Source organism: Bufo bufo, chromosome 5 (assembly GCF_905171765.1).
Source record: "Bufo bufo chromosome 5, aBufBuf1.1, whole genome shotgun sequence".
Taxonomy (NCBI): domain Eukaryota; kingdom Metazoa; phylum Chordata; class Amphibia; order Anura; family Bufonidae; genus Bufo; species Bufo bufo.
Genome location: NC_053393.1, coordinates 561,472,666 through 561,489,261, shown reverse-complemented (window position 1 = coordinate 561,489,261; position 16,596 = coordinate 561,472,666). Strand labels below are relative to the sequence as shown.

The window sequence follows — 16,596 nt, the reverse complement described above, 5'->3', positions numbered from 1 at the left end:
TGAGATGCCTGTGTAAAACAGGACAGGTCCTTCAGAGACACTTTCCACTCCGCCTAATATTAATTCCTCTAGTTGGGTATATGGAAATGGACTCTTTTTGGAGGTGATTTAAGTTGAGCTCCCAAGTTTTCGATAAAAGCTGCCGCTGCACTGAGACTTTTACGAGGAAACTGGTGCACGGATCAGAATTCATGGCACTTTACCCTTAAAGCAATGATCACACAGACGACATAGACAGACTATAGTAGATCTTCCTTCCCTTCCTGTGGAGAGAAGAAGGGCAGTATGACCATTTGGCCTGTTCTTCTGAATTTTTACTCATATTGTGGTGCTTGTGAAGTTGAGGGGCCTGGTGCAGGTCTTCATTGTCCATGGTGGTCGCACCCTTTTATCTGGTGTCCTTAAAGTTTTAGACATACAAAGGCAGCAAAGTTCATAAGGATTCCTCGGTCTTTTGGCCCATCATCCTTTCCAAACCCATTACAGAGATTCCCTGGTCATGTTACACTTTCACAAGGGAGAATGGGGGCTACAAGATTCAGTGGGTCCATGTATGAGCACATCTACAAATCTACCTTCCAAAGATGTTCTATACTTGATAGAACAGTGTCCTGACTCTTCCTGCCATCACTTCCCTCCATGTTGGGGTCATTTATTAGATGGCTATCTGCTGCCTGGTCACATTCCATGGACAGAAGAACCAACACAAAGACAGACCTCCTGGAGGCCATATCTCCCCACACACGACGGTGTCACTGATAATAAGTGTCCATCACCCATGTACCTCAAGGTATGGCTCTCAGAAGTCTCAACAATGGCTAGCCTCTCCATTGTGTTGTCCGCTCTCCCTGTAGCTTCCCTCACAAGGGTCACCCAGGACTCTCATCTCACTCTGTTTCTATAACCTTGACCCTATCGTTTTACCTTTCTTTAAGTGCTCACCCAGCTAATGAGGCCCCGACACGAGCAGAAGACAATGTTATTCAGTAACTTGTATCCTACAACACCGGCCTCCCATGGCAGGGTCACATTTCACAGGGAGCATTCTGAAAACCGATCAGGTGGATAGGATCAAATAGACCGCATGTTATCACACCTGTAGTCATGGCCAGACACTTATCTAGGGAGGACTGGGGGATATTCAGGATCATCCTCGCCATCTTCAAGGCCCTCACCGCTCAACATTGACTACTAGTGATTATTCTGCTACGTGGCTGCTCTCTGGTGATAGAGTGGTGCTATATGGTAGCATTATAGGATCTTACAGTCTCATTGGTGAAGCTGTTCATCTAGGATAAATGGAGAGACTAGAACTATGATATAGCATTATAGAACTATATGGCCAGGGTTATATGAGGTCATACTGTAGACAAAGGCTTCACAGCAGAAATCATAATGAAGCCCATCTGCCAGTGCAGTAGAGACTCTTATTTGTACATTTTTTTATGACAAGTTTACAGTTTCCATAAATCAAATGAAGTTAACGAGGAATTTTATATGGAGCCTGTAAAAACAAGGACAACTGCTCCACGCACAACTGTAGCTGAAGTATTGGGAGGGGAGTGCGCTATGGCTCACTATGGAAGACTGTAAATTATGGCAAACGTCTGGGGAGAAAAGATTCATTAGATCCAGTAATTATCCATCAGCATTCACCTTTCTGGAGGGGATTTCTCTCTGTGAGGACTCGGCGGACGCATTCCTCCTGCTCACCTATATCATTATACATCCATCTCATCAAAGTGCTGAGCCCCAGGGCAATGTTCCTGCATGGTTCCTATGGGGAGGCTGGTCTGCCATCATCTCTACTGTCACAACATGCAGACTCTGCTTCCTTCACACAGTGCGCTCACCGAAAAGCAAAGCCGGCAGCAAGCAGGGAAGATATAGTCCATATATAGTCCCTTGGGACCATTGCACCCATAATATCACTGCAGCTGCTTTATTTGTGGTGGAGTGACATCCATACTTGTACACTCTTCCTCCATAGTAGATGGAGATATGGAAACAGCTGAGTGCGCTTACTGGGGTCTTTCTATATTTCCCCCACATTATACAGGGAAATATAGAGTGACCAGGAGACTAAAGTTATAATATATATACCGCATGAAATGCTGTGAAAAAGGCGGAAAACAAGAGTGGATTCTGTTCCCCATTCCCCCCCCCCCCCTCCCAAAAGAGAATAATGGTGAAGCCATAAATGATAGCATTAGCTTCGTATATAGTCCCATCATATGAGTATCGCATGATCCTATAGTCATTAGTTCCATATGTAGTCCTATCATAGTACCACATATCGCCATCACACCATCCAATCTAAATTTTGGCCTAGAGAAAAGTGTTCCAACGTTTTGTTCTGACACTTGACATTTAGCTCTGGGGCCTCCCATTTCTCTGCATCATTTTTGAGATGTTCTACACCTTGATTGGAGTCACCTGTGGTAAATTCCGTTAACTGGACATGATTTAAAAAGACTCAGCCCTGTCTGTATAAGATCTCATAGCTGCATATCAGAGCCAAAATAAAGCCATGAGGAGGAAAGAACTGCCTATAGAGTTCAGAGACAGGATTGTGTGGAGGCACAAATCTGAAGAAGGGGACAAAACATTTCTGCTGCACTGAAAGTTCAGAAGAGCACAGTGGTCTCCATAATTCTTACATGGAAGAACATCCAGGACTCTTCCTAGAGCTGCTGCCCCCCAAACTAAGTAATCGGGGAAACAGGTCTTGGTAAGAGAGGTGACCAAGAACCCAATGGTCAAGATCCTGTGGGCAGATGGGTAGCACGTCTGGTGCAGTCCACCCGCCAGAACTGAAAGTACGCCACCTATGACCAGACACAATTTAGTGGAAAGTGGGAAAAAAAATTCCAAATAGGATGAAATAAAAAAAAAAATACAATTCCACCACAGTTTTATAGGTTTTGTTTTTACAGCGTTTCCTATGCGGTAAAACTAACCTGTTACTTTCATTCTCCGGGTCAGTACAACTACAATGATACCACATACAGTACAGACCACCTTCTCATTCAAAGAGTTTTCTTTATTTTCATGACTATGAAGGCATCAAAACTATGAATTAACACATGTGGAATTATATACATAACAAACAAGTGTGAAACAACTGAAAATATGTCATATTCTAGGTTCTTCAAAGTAGCCACCTTTTGCTTTGATTACTGCTTTGCACACTCTTGGCATTCTCTTGATGAGCTTCAAGAGGTAGTCCCCTGAAATGGTCTTCCAACAGTCTTGAAGGAGTTCCCAGAGATGCTTAGCACTTGTTGGCCCTTTTGCCTTCACTCTGCGGTCCAGCTCACCCCAAACCATCTCGATTGGGTTCAGGACCGTTGACTGTGGAGGCCAGGTCATCTGGCGCAGCACCCCATCACTCTCCTTCATGGTCAAATAGCCCTTACTTTCAAAGTTTTCCCAATTTTTTGGCTGACTGACTGACCTTTATTTCTTAAAGTAATGATGGCCACTCGTTTTTCTTTATTTTTCTTGCCATAATACAAATTCTAACAGTCTATTCAGTAGGACTATCAGCTGTGTATCCACCTGACTTCTCCTCAACGCAACTGATGGTCCCAGCCCCATTTATAAGGCAAGAAATCCCACTTATTAAACCTGACAGGGCACACCTGTGAAGTGAAGACCATTTCAGGGGACTACCTCTTGAAGCTCATCAAGAGAATGCCAAGAGTGTGCAAAGCAGTAATCAAAGCAAAAGGTGGCTACTTTGAAGAACCTAGAATATGACATATTTTCAGTTGTTTCACACTTGTTTGTTATGTATATAATTCCACATGTGTTAATTCATAGTTTTGATGCCTTCATAGTCATGAAAATAAAGAAAACTCTTTGAATGAGAAGGTGTGTCCATACTTTTGGTCTGTACTGTATGTATAGTTTTTCTTGTGTTTTAATAGTGAAAAAGAAAAAAAAAACTTTGGGGAAAGATTTTTTTTTTCTTTTCATCACCATATTCTGACCCCCATAATTTTTTTTACAGTTTCTTGGGATAAATATTTTAATAGTATGGACATTCCATGTGGCAATACCCTTGATGTTCTTTTTTTTTTTTGGAGGAAAGGTGGATGATTTTTATATATTTAAAAAAAATCTTTAACATTTTCTTTCTTTTTACCTTTCTTTTTTACACGTTTTTAATAGTTCCCATAGGGAACTATAACAAGCAATCACTAGATTGCTCTTCTCATAGAGCCCAACGCATTGGCAGGCTCTCCATAGGAACTAATGTGCAGCAGCCTCATATCACTCAGGAGTACAGAGGCTGCCACACACCACATCTGGCTCCCCCGATCTTCGTTAGGGGGAGCCAGGAGCACGCGCTCCTAGTTTTTAACCTCCAGATGCCATGGTCACATTTGAGGGGCTTAAGTGCGCGCGATTGACGTTATTGTCGATCACATCCATTAGTCTTAGGTGCCTGCTGTTCAAAATATCAGGCACCCAGTGTCTGTGGCACCAGATGTGTTTGCGAACAGGCACCATTTATAGATTATCGACCACCGGCGTAATTTACACGAGGCGGTCGGGAAGGGTTTAAAGTAGCAAGCGTGATGAAAACTCCCAAAAGTTGCAGATGTATACGCAAGCAGAGTTAGTGCCCAAAGTTGTGCGTTTTTGACACCAATAGACTGACATAGTATACAAATTCTCCCCCATAAAGTCCAGCCGTGTAAGAATACAGCCATAAACACAATCCCAACAACATATCCATTCTATTGTCCTCACACAACTCTATGTGCCCGTAATACGGCCACGATATCATGGTCATCACAGATCATGGCTTCCGTCAAAGCTTGAACGCTGTACAGAGATCCATCTCCATAAAGCATTCGAACTGACGGGGTCATCATCTCTGAGACTTCAGTCAATAACTTCGGACTTTCATTTTTAACCTTTTTTTTTATTTTAAACTTGAAAAGACATTTTAAAACTTGAATTCAACATCCGTTTTGGACCGCTGAGCCCTGAACGGATCTCATAAACGGAAAACCAAAACGCGAGTGTGAAAGTAGCCTTCTACTGTCATGTGGTCATCATGGTACTATACAATCCAAATACAATGCTTTGTGTCCTTATTATAACGTCTGGTATTCCTGGCCCCCTCTGTGTGCACAATACCGTTGTCAGTCATCAGGGCACAATGGAATCACAAAAATGGGCTGTAAATACATATCATATAAACATATAATAATCAGAATATTAAAAATTCCCATCACAGTACCTAACAGCAACACAATACCATCATATGGCCCTCATGGAACTGTGCAATCCAGAGAAATGATCTAACTATACAATATAAAAACAGTGAACTGCTGAAAAGTCCAGTCATATTATTATATAGCCAGATAATGCTGTGAAATGGTCATTATGGCACCACACAATCCCAACGTGGTGCTATGTATCCACATGACATCAACATGAAATCATCACACTGCTAGAAATGTCCATCATATCACCCTGTAGGTCCATAATACCATCATATGGTGCCATCACAAAGCTGTGATTCTATAAGACATCTACATAATCATCACTTTCCTAGCACAGTTCTCTCACCTCTCTCCGCTCTGGCTGGCTTCCAACCCCATCTTTCCACTGATTACCAAAGTTATCTGCCAAACATAATTACTCTATATCTGTCCTTCTTCTAGACCTCCTTCTACATTACTCTCCCCTCATTCTTCTAGATATGCCCTCCTTCTGCCACAATACTTTGTGCTCCTCCTTTTAGACCTGTCCTCCTCCTACATTACTCTGTGCTCCTCCTTCTAGACCTGTCCACATGTCACATTGATTTGTGCTTCTTCTTCTTCGAGACTTGTCCTTTTTTTTCCACAATAGTCTTTGCTCCTCCTTCTAGACCTGTCCACCTGTTACATTACTCTGTGCTCCTCCTTCTAGACCTGTCCACCTGTTACATTACTCTGTGCTCCATCTTCTAGACCTGTCCACCTGTTACATTACTCTGTGATCCTCTTTCTGGACCTGTCCACCTGTTACATTGTGTTGTGCTTCTTCTTCTAGACCTGTCCACCTGTTACATTACTCTGTGCTCCTCCTTTTAGACCTGTCCTCCTCCTACATTACTCTGTGCTTCTCCTTCTAGACCTGTCCACATGTCACATTGATTTGTGCTTCTTCTTCTTCTAGACTTGTCCTTTTTTTTCCCCACAATAGTCTGTGCTCCTCTTTCTAGACCTGTCCACCTGTTACATTACTCTGTGCTCCTCCTTCTAGACCTGTCCACCTGTTACATTAATCTGTGCTCCTCCTTCTAGACCTGTCCACCTGTTACATTACCCTGTGCTCCATCTTCTAGACCTGTCCACCTGTTACATTACTCTGTGATCCTCCTTCTAGACCTGTCAACCTGTTACATTGCTCTGTGCTCCTTCTTCTAGACCTGTCCACCTGTTGCATTACTCTGTGCTCCATCTTCTAGACCTGTCCACCTGTTACATTACTCTGTGATCCTCTTTCTGGACCTGTCCACCTGTTACATTGTGTTGTGCTTCTTCTTCTAGACCTGTCCACCTGTTACATTACTCTGTGATTCTCCTTCTAGACCTGTCCACATGTCACATTGATTTGTGCTTCTTTTTCTAGACTTGTCCTTTTTTCTTCCACAATAGTCTGTGCTCCTCTTTTTAGACCTGTCCACCTGTTACATTATTCTGTGCTCCATCTTCTAGACCTGTCCTCCTCCTACATTACTCTGTGATCCTCTTTCTGGACCTGTCCACCTGTTACATTGTGTTGTGCTTCTTCTTCTAGACCTGTCCACCTGTTACATTACTCTGTGCTCCTCCTTTTAGACCTGTCCTCCTCCTACATTACTCTGTGCTTCTCCTTCTAGACCTGTCCACATGTCACATTGATTTGTGCTTCTTCTTCTTCTTCTTCTTCTAGACTTGTCCTTTTTTTCCCCACAATAGTCTGTGCTCCTCTTTCTAGACCTGTCCACCTGTTACATTACTCTGTGCTCCTCCTTCTAGACCTGTCCACCTGTTACATTACTCTGTGCTCCTCCTTCTAGACCTGTCCACCTGTTACATTACTCTGTGCTCCATCTTCTAGACCTGTCCACCTGTTACATTACTCTGTGATCCTCCTTCTAGACCTGTCAACCTGTTACATTGCTCTGTGCTCCTTCTTCTAGACCTGTCCACCTGTTGCATTACTCTGTGCTCCATCTTCTAGACCTGTCCACCTGTTACATTACTCTGTGATCCTCTTTCTGGACCTGTCCACCTGTTACATTGTGTTGTGCTTCTTCTTCTAGACCTGTCCACCTGTTACATTACTCTGTGATTCTCCTTCTAGACCTGTCCACATGTCACATTGATTTGTGCTTCTTTTTCTAGACTTGTCCTTTTTTCTTCCACAATAGTCTGTGCTCCTCTTTTTAGACCTGTCCACCTGTTACATTATTCTGTGCTCCATCTTCTAGACCTGTCCTCCTCCTACATTACTCTGTGATCCTCCTTCTAGACCTGTCCACCTGTTACATTGCTCTGTGCTCCTTCTTCTAAACCTGTCCTTCTCCTACATTTCTCTGTGATCCTCCTTCTAGACCTGTCCACCTGTTACATTACTCTGTGATCCTCCTTCTAGACCTGTCCACCTGTTACATTACTCTGTGATCCTCCTTCTAGACCTGTCCACCTGTTACATTACTCTGTGATCCTCCTTCTAGACCTGTCCACCTGTTACATTACTCTGTGATCCTACTTCTAGACCTGTCCACTTGTTACATTACTCTGTGATCCTCCTTCTAGACCTGTCCACCTGTTACATTGCTCTGTGATCCTCCTTCTAGACCTGTCCACCTGTTACATTGCTCTGTGATCCTCCTTCTAGACCTGTCCACCTGTTACATTGCTCTGTGATCCTCCTTCTAGACCTGTCCACCTGTTACATTACTTTGTGATCCTCCTACTAGACCTATCCACCTGTTACATTACTTTGTGATCCTCCTACTAGACCTGTCCACCTGTTACATTACTCTGTGATCCTCCTTCTAGACCTGTCCACCTGTTACATTACTCTGTGATCCTCCTTCTAGACCTGTCCACCTGTTACATTGCTCTGTGATCCTCCTTCTAGACCTGTCCACCTGTTACATTGCTCTGTGATCCTCCTTCTAGACCTGTTCACCTGTTACATTGCTCTGTGATCCTCCTTCTAGACCTGTCCACCTGTTACATTACTCTGTGATCCTCCTTCTAGACCTATCCACATGTGACATTGATTTGTGCTTCTTCTTCTTCTAGACTTGTCCTTTTTTTCTTTCACAATAGTCTGTGCTCCTCTTTTTAGACCTGTCCACCTGTTACTTTAGGCTACTTTCACACTTGAGTTCGGAGTGTCTGCACAGACGGATCCGCTCCTATAATGCAAACGATGGTATCCATTCAGAACGGATCCGTCTGCATTATATTTCACAAAAAAATCTAAGTGTGAAAGTTAGTCAGACAGATCCGTCCAGACTTTGCATTAAAAGTCAATGGGGGACGGATCCGTTAGAAAATTGCACCATATTCTGTCAACTTCAAACGGATCCGTCCCCATTGACTTACATTGTAAGTCTGGACGGATCCGTTTGGCTCCGCACGGCCAGGCGGACACCCGAACGCTGCAAGCTGCGTTAGGGTGTCCGCCTGCTGAGCGGAACGGAGGCCAAGCGGAGCCAGACTGAGGCATTCTGAGCGGATACGCATCCATTCAGAATGCATTGGGGCTGGACGGATGCGTTTGGGGCCACTTGTGAGACCCTTCAAACGGAGCTCACAAGCGGAACCCCGAACGCAAGTGTGAAAGTAGCCTTACTCTGTGCTCCATCTTCTAGACCTGTCCTCCTCCTACATTACTCTGTGCTCCTCTTTCTAGACCTGTCCTCCTCCTACATTACTCTGTGCTCCTCTTTCTAGACCTGTCCTCCTCCTACATTACTCTGTGCTCCTCTTTCTAGACCTGTCCTCCTCCTACATTACTCTGTGCTCCTCTTTCTAGACCTGTCCTCCTCCTACATTACTCTGTGCTCCTCTTTCTAGACCTGTCCTCCTCCTACATTACTCTGTGCTCCTCTTTCTAGACCTGTCCACTTGTTACATTACTCTGTGCTCCTCTTTTTAGACCTGTCCACCTGTTACATTACTCTGTGCTCCATCTTCTAGACCTGTCCTCCTCCTACATTACTCTGTGCTCCTCTTTTTAGACCTCTTCACCTGTTACATTACTCTGTGCTCCACCTTCTAGAACTGTCCTCCTCCTACATTACTCTGTGCTCGTCTTTTTAGACCTGTCCACCTGTTACATTACTCTGTGCTCCATCTTCTAGACCTGTCCTCCTCCTAAATTACTCTGTGCTCCTCTTTCTAGACCTGTCCTCCTCCTACATTACTCTGTGCTCCTCTTTCTAGACCTGTCCTCCTCCTACATTACTCTGTGCTCCTCTTTCTAGACCTGTCCTCCTCCTACATTACTCTGTGCTCCTCTTTCTAGACCTGTCCACCTGGTACATTGATTTGTGCTTCTTCTTCTAGACTTGTTCTTTTTTCTTCCACAATAGTCTATGCTCCTCCTTCTAGACCTGTCCTCCTCCTACATTACTTTGTGCTCCTCTTTCTAGACCTGTCCACTTGTTACATTACTCTGTGCTCCTCTTTTTAGACCTGTCCACCTGTTACATTACTCTGTGCTCCATCTTCTAGACCTGTCCTCCTCCTACATTACTCTGTGCTCCTCTTTCTAGACCTGTCCACCTGTTACATTGATTTGTGCTTCTTCTTCTAGACTTGTCCTTTTTTCTTCCACAATAGTCTATGCTCCTCCTTCTAGACCTGTCCTCCTCCTACATTACTCTGTGCTCCTCTTTCTAGACCTGTCCACTTGTTACATTACTCTGTGCTCCTCTTTTTAGACCTGTCCACCTGTTACATTACTCTGTGCTCCATCTTCTAGACCTGTCCTCCTCCTACATTACTCTGTTCTCCTCTTTCTAGACCTGTCCACTTGTTACATTACTCTGTGCTCCTCTTTTTAGACCTGTCCACCTGTTACATTACTCTGTGCTCCATCTTCTAGACCTGTCCTCCTCCTACATTACTCTGTGCTCCTCTTTTTAGACCTCTTCACCTGTTACATTACTCTGTGCTCCTCCTTCTAGACCTGTCCTCCTCCTACATTACTCTGTGCTCGTCTTTTTAGACCTGTCCACCTGTTACATTACTCTGTGCTCCATCTTCTAGACCTGTCCTCCTCCTACATTACTCTGTTCTCCTCTTTTTAGACCTGTCCACCTGTTACATTACTCTGTGCTCCATCTTCTAGACCTGTCCTCCTCCTACATTACTCTGTGCTCCTCTTTTTAGATCTCTTCACCTGTTACATTACTCTGTGCTCCTCCTTCTAGACCTGTCCTCCTCCTACATTACTTTGTGCTCCTCTTTTTAGACCTGTCCACCTGTTACATTACTCTGTGCTCCATCTTCTAGACCTGTCCTCCTCCTACAATGCTACTACACAATAATACATATCCAAATCATAGTTCATCATGTAATAATAGAGTCCTCCATAGTACTATATATCCACATCATATTATCATCATGTAGTAATAGAGTCCCTCCATAGTAATAGATATTTACATGATATGGGCATGCTGTAGAAATAGACACTCATAGTGAGATATAACAAAAATTCACTTACCAAAATTTTCATTTCCTGTGGTCCGTAGACAGCACATATGGGTTAATGCCCCCCTAGGTACAACCAGACAGAGACAGATTAATATGCAGTAATGATCAATCAATCAATTAACCAATCACCATGGACCCTATAAAGCTGAGCAGACAGAAGGAGCCAGTGTATTTTATGCAGCAATATTACATTTATATAAGGGAGGGAAAGTTTCGCTGCCTATGGACTCCAGGAAAGTAAGTACATTTTTGTTTTCTTGATCATCTTACAGCAGCACAAGCACAAATGGGATTTGTAAAGAAGTGTTTAAGTTGGTGGAAAGAAGATGCCATTTCAAGAACTCTTTGCCAAATTAGAGCTCTTTGCAGTCAAACATGTTTAGCCAGTAATGTTTTGTGAAAGGTGAAGCTGTTGACCATATGACAACATTGCAAATTTGTTCTCATGGCATATGCCCCAGTTCAGTCCAGGAGGTGGTAGTGGAGCAGGTGTAGTACACTCTTATATGAAGAGAAGACTGAGGAGGCTGGTAGCACATATCAATAGATCCTCTTGATCCACCGACCTACTGGCATTACTTGCTCTCTTTTATTGGGCCCCTGATGTTGAAGTGACAGGGCCTCAGATTTTCTGATGGTATTTGTCTATTGGAAGTATGTTAAGACAGCTCTTCTGACATAAAGGGATGGCAATTCCTCCTTCTCCTGAACCTGTGGATCTGGAGACAAAAACAGAGAAATCTCCAGGGTACTGTTCTTAGTTGATGGGACATTAGGGAGGAAACCAGGCATGGTCTTTAAAATAATCAAATAATCTCCTAGATCTCTGAAATATGGTACCTTGTATGCCCAAGACTGTAGCTTCCTAGTACACCTTGCAAAGGGGATGGCAACTAGGAAGAAAGTTTAAGAGTCTTCCAATGGCTCACACTGATGTTTAGTCAGTGCAGCTGGCACTATGGACAAGCCCCAAGAAGAAGGTGCAGGACACTGAAATGCTGGATTGAAATTCTTTAAGGCTCTAAGGGAAATCCTGACAAGATGATGGTTAGAAGCTTTGCAACTGTGCATTGCTGCCGGTTAAATGCACCTGGAGTGCTATATTTCAAGCCTTTTTATTCCACTCTGCAAAAAAATGAAATATGGAGGTGGGAGAGCTTGTTGAAAGAGAATTTTGAGAACAGAAGAAATAAAAAATTTCCCAAATCCTATTATGTATCTTTACTCCTTTTGGCCTTCTGGCAGCTAACAAAGCTTTAACAACCTGAGTGGAGAATCCTAGGTTTAACAGGTTGTCCTGGTCAGCATCCAGACTGTGAGATGGAACTTTTGCGGCTGAAGAAGAAGAAGAGTCCCCTTCTGGGAGAGAAGGTCCAGAATTTCTGACAGTGATCAATACCTGACCACAGGAGCAACAACCGGGCCCTGCAAGGCCTGAATGGGAGAATGGCTATGACTTTTGCCTGTTCTTTCCGACTCCTGAGCACTCTAGGCACTAATAGAAGCAGTGGGAATACATCAGCTTCTCCTCCAACTGTCGATACAACATACAATATGATACAATACACTGTATTGCTCCTGAGGGAAATTTCTGTATCACAGAGCGATACTGAGAATAATGGTTGCCTTTTCATTCTTCTCTAACATCATGGCATCCAGAGTTGTTTTACCCGTATTTCTTAACAATCTGAGAGAATATTGTAGAGTTGAAGCTCCACTCTCCTGGATGAAGCTCCCTGTGCCATTGCTTGTTAATGTAAACCTTTGGTAAATAATTTGACTGAACCAGACTTTCCATTGTGCATGTAAGGCTGAAAGTGAGCTAAGGCCAGTCTGATATCCCTCAGGTTGGAGGATAACTCCCTTTTCTTGTGCCACATTTTCTGGATACACAGTCTGTCTACATGTGTACCCCATAACTAGGCGTAGGCATCTGTAGTAAATACTTTCTTAAGAGAATTGCCACATAGCAGAGGCTGGAGTTTTAGCCATCACTTCAGCTATTGGCAAGTCGATGAACACACCGAAAAATCCTTGTCTAGGCTCTTGTGACATCTGTTTCACGAAGTGTGTATATTGTCTTGGAGGGGCCGTATATGAGCTTGTTTTAAGAAGTTGAGGAACGACTGTATTCTTGTCTATGTTGAGGAAAAAGATATCTGGAGGGCTTCTTCTGAACTTGAGTGCATAGACTTTGCATTTTTAAGGACACCCAAGTGTTTGATGGAGTCTTCGACCATAGAGAAGAGGACATTTTCAGTCTGAAAAATTCCAATATACCTGCCATCAAAAATCTTAAGATTTCTGGCTAGTATTCTTTTTACAAGATGTGGATGTGTCCTGCTTGAACTTAAATTTTCTTGATCTGTCAAAAAATTGTTGCCTCTTTTCAACTTTGGATATCTTCATTTTGCCCCAAAAAGGATCCAGTGGGGGCCTCTTCTTAGTGTCTGTGGACATGACTCCATTACCATTGTTCAGAGACTCAAAAATATTCTCTACTTGAAGACCAAATAATGACCCTGGCTGAATTGGCAGATTGCAGAAATGGTTCATGGATGGTACATTGGCAGGACACTGTTTGGAAGCATTAGTGAGTCCACGAATGTAGAGGAAAATTATACAATGTTCAAAGGAGCATCAAATAGGAACGTTGATGCAGAGTTTGATAAAGGTAAGCCCTATAGGATCTCTTTTTTCTAGGCACCCCTTCTTCTGGATTTTGAGACAACTGGGGCATAGGATTATTTTAACAGTGATTATACTTTCCTATCAATGGGTTCCTTAAGGAGCGATGATTCTTCTGAGGGGAGCACTGCTTTTTTGGACTCTGTCTAATTTATAGAAAGACTTAAAGGCTATGTATACCTTCAGAGGTAATTTTTGTTTATGATTGAATTTTACTCATTTTTGGATAATTGGTCTTCATTAAAAATATTGAGTCATTCTGTCACAAAGGGTTAACTGTTTTTCTAACTGTGTGACTGGTACTTCCACTTTCACTTTGTGCCAGTCATCTAATAAACCTTATTTCTAAACTACTGAGAGGTCATAAACACTTATAAGCCACATTCTTATTAGTTAGATAAGAACTGACTATAATGAGTGTTTATAATGTCAGATGAGACCAGAGATAAGGAGCCCGTCAGCTCCCCAACTGACAGAAAAGAGATAAAATCCAGAGGCTGCTTCTAGAGCATCTCAGCCATGTACAGAAAAAAGGATTCTGTATTTTTAATGAAGACCAATTAAAAAAAAACTAAAGATTTTTAGCTCAAAATAAGTACAATACAATAATTTAAAAAAATGCCCCAGGGAGTACAAAGCCTTTAAATCAAGAGCCTGGATCACCGTTTTCTTCCCAGCTTATCCCAGTCCTGTTTCAGTTATTTTTCCAGTACTGGATAACCAGGAAACACTCTGTCCTTTAGAATAGTCTCTCCCATATATTCTGCACATTGATGTCCGTCTCTACTGTATCACTGACTTCAATAAATTGTCAAACATAATTTCACTTGTCTCCATCATGACCTAGAGAAAAATAAAAAATACACTGGCTCTTTCCATCTGCTCAGCTTTATAGGGCCCATGGTGATTAACTAATTAATTGACTGATAATTACTGTTTATTAACCTTTCACTGTCTGGTTGTACCTAAAGGACAAAACCCCATTTGTGCTTGTGCTCAAGTAGGCTGATCAAGAAATCATGTAGTAATAGAGTCCCTCCATAGCACTATATATCGACATCATATTATCATCGTGTAGTAATAGAGTCCTCAATAGTACAATATATCCACATCATATTTTCATGTAGTAATATAGTCCTCTATAGCACTATATATCCACATCATATTATCATCATGTAGTAATAGAGTCCTCTATAGCACTATATATCCACATCAAATTATCATCATGTAGTAATAGAGTCCTCCATAGTACTATATATCCACATCATATTATCATCATGTAGTAATAGAGTCCCTACATAGTACTATATATCCACATCATATTATCATCATGTAGTAATAGAGTCCCTACATAGCACTATATATCCACATCATATTATCATCATGTAGTAATAGAGTCCCTACATAGCACTATATATCCACATCAAATTATCATCATGTAGTAATAGAGTCCTCCATAGTACGATATATCGACATAATATTATCATCGTGTAGTAATAGAGTCCTCAATAGTACAATATATCCACATCATATTTTCATGTAGTAATATAGTCCTCTATAGCACTATATATCCACATCAAATTATCATCATGTAGTAATAGAGTCCTCCATAGTACTATATATCGACATCATATTATCATCGTGTAGTAATAGAGTCCTCCATAGTACTATATATCCACTTCATATTATCATTATGTACTAATAGAGTCCCTCTATAGTACTATATATCCACATCATATTATCATCATGTAGGAATAGAGTCCCTCCATAGTACTATATATCCCCATCATATCATCGTGTAGTAATAGAGTCCTCAATAGTACTATATATCCACATCATATTATCATGTAGTAATATAGTCCTCTATAGCACTATATATCCACATCATATTATCATCATGTAGTAATAGAGTCCTCTATAGCACTATATATCCACATCAAATTATCATCATGTAGTAATAGAGTCCTCCATAGTACTATATATCGACATCATATTATCATCGTGTAGTAATAGAGTCCTCCATAGTACTATATATCCACATCATATTATCATGTAGTAATATAGTCCTCTATAGCACTATATATCCACATCATATTATCATCGTGTAGTAATAGTCCTCAATAGTACTATATATCCACATCATATTATCATTATGTACTAATAGAGTCCCTCTATAGTACTATATATCCACATCATATTATCATCATGTAGGAATAGTGTCCCTACATAGTACTATATATCCACATCATATTATCATTATGTAGTAAGAGTCCCTACATAGTACTATATATCCACATCATATTATCATCATGTAGTAATAGAGTCCTCCATAGTACTATATATCCACATCATATTATCATCATGTAGGAATAGAGTCCTCCATAGTACTATATATCCACATCATATTATCATCATGTAGTAATAGAGTCCTCCATAGTACTATATATCTACATCATATTATCATCATGTAGTAATAGTCCTCCATAGTACTATATATCCACATCATATCATCATGTAGTATTAGAGTCCCTCCATAGTTCTCTATATAAACATCACATTATCATGTAGTATTAGAGTCCCTCTATAGTACTATATATCTACATCATATCATCATGTAGTATTAGAGTCCCTCCATAGTACTATATATCCACATCACATCATCATGTAGTATTAGAGTCCCTCCATAGTACTGTATATCCACATCACATTATCATGTAGTATTAGAGTCCCTCCATAGTACTATATATCCACATCATATTATTATCATGTAGTAATAGAGTCCCTCCACAGTACTGTATATCCACATCACATTATCATGTAGCATTAGAGTCCCTCCATAGTACTATATATCCACATCATATCATCATGTAGTATTAGAGTCCCTCCATAGTTCTATATATCCACATCATAATATTATCATGTAGTATTAGAGTCCCTCCATAGTTCTCTATATCCACATCACATTATCATGTAGTATTAGAGTCCCTCCATAGTATTATATATCCACATGATATCATCATGTAGTATTAGAGTCCCTCCATAGTTCTCTGTATCCACATCACATTATCATGTAGTATTAGAGTCCCTCCATAGTATTCTGTATCTACATCATATCATCATGTAGTATTAGAGTCCCTCTATAGTACTATATATCCACATCATATCATCATGTAGTATT

General features: G+C 41.4%; 1 protein-coding gene across 3 annotated transcripts in view; it reads right to left on the bottom strand.

The window, feature by feature from the left end:
• WNT3A (Wnt family member 3A) overlaps positions 1-16,596 on the bottom strand; it is a 109,678-nt gene that overhangs the window by 22,826 nt on the left and 70,256 nt on the right. The window contains exon 2 of one of the 3 annotated variants that reach the window (XM_040431695.1): positions 10,741-10,793. The exons of the other annotated variants lie outside the window; for them this stretch is intronic. The gene's annotated coding sequence lies outside the window, so the exon portion shown is untranslated. The remainder of the gene's footprint in view (positions 1-10,740; positions 10,794-16,596) is intronic. 3 annotated transcript variants of the gene reach the window in all.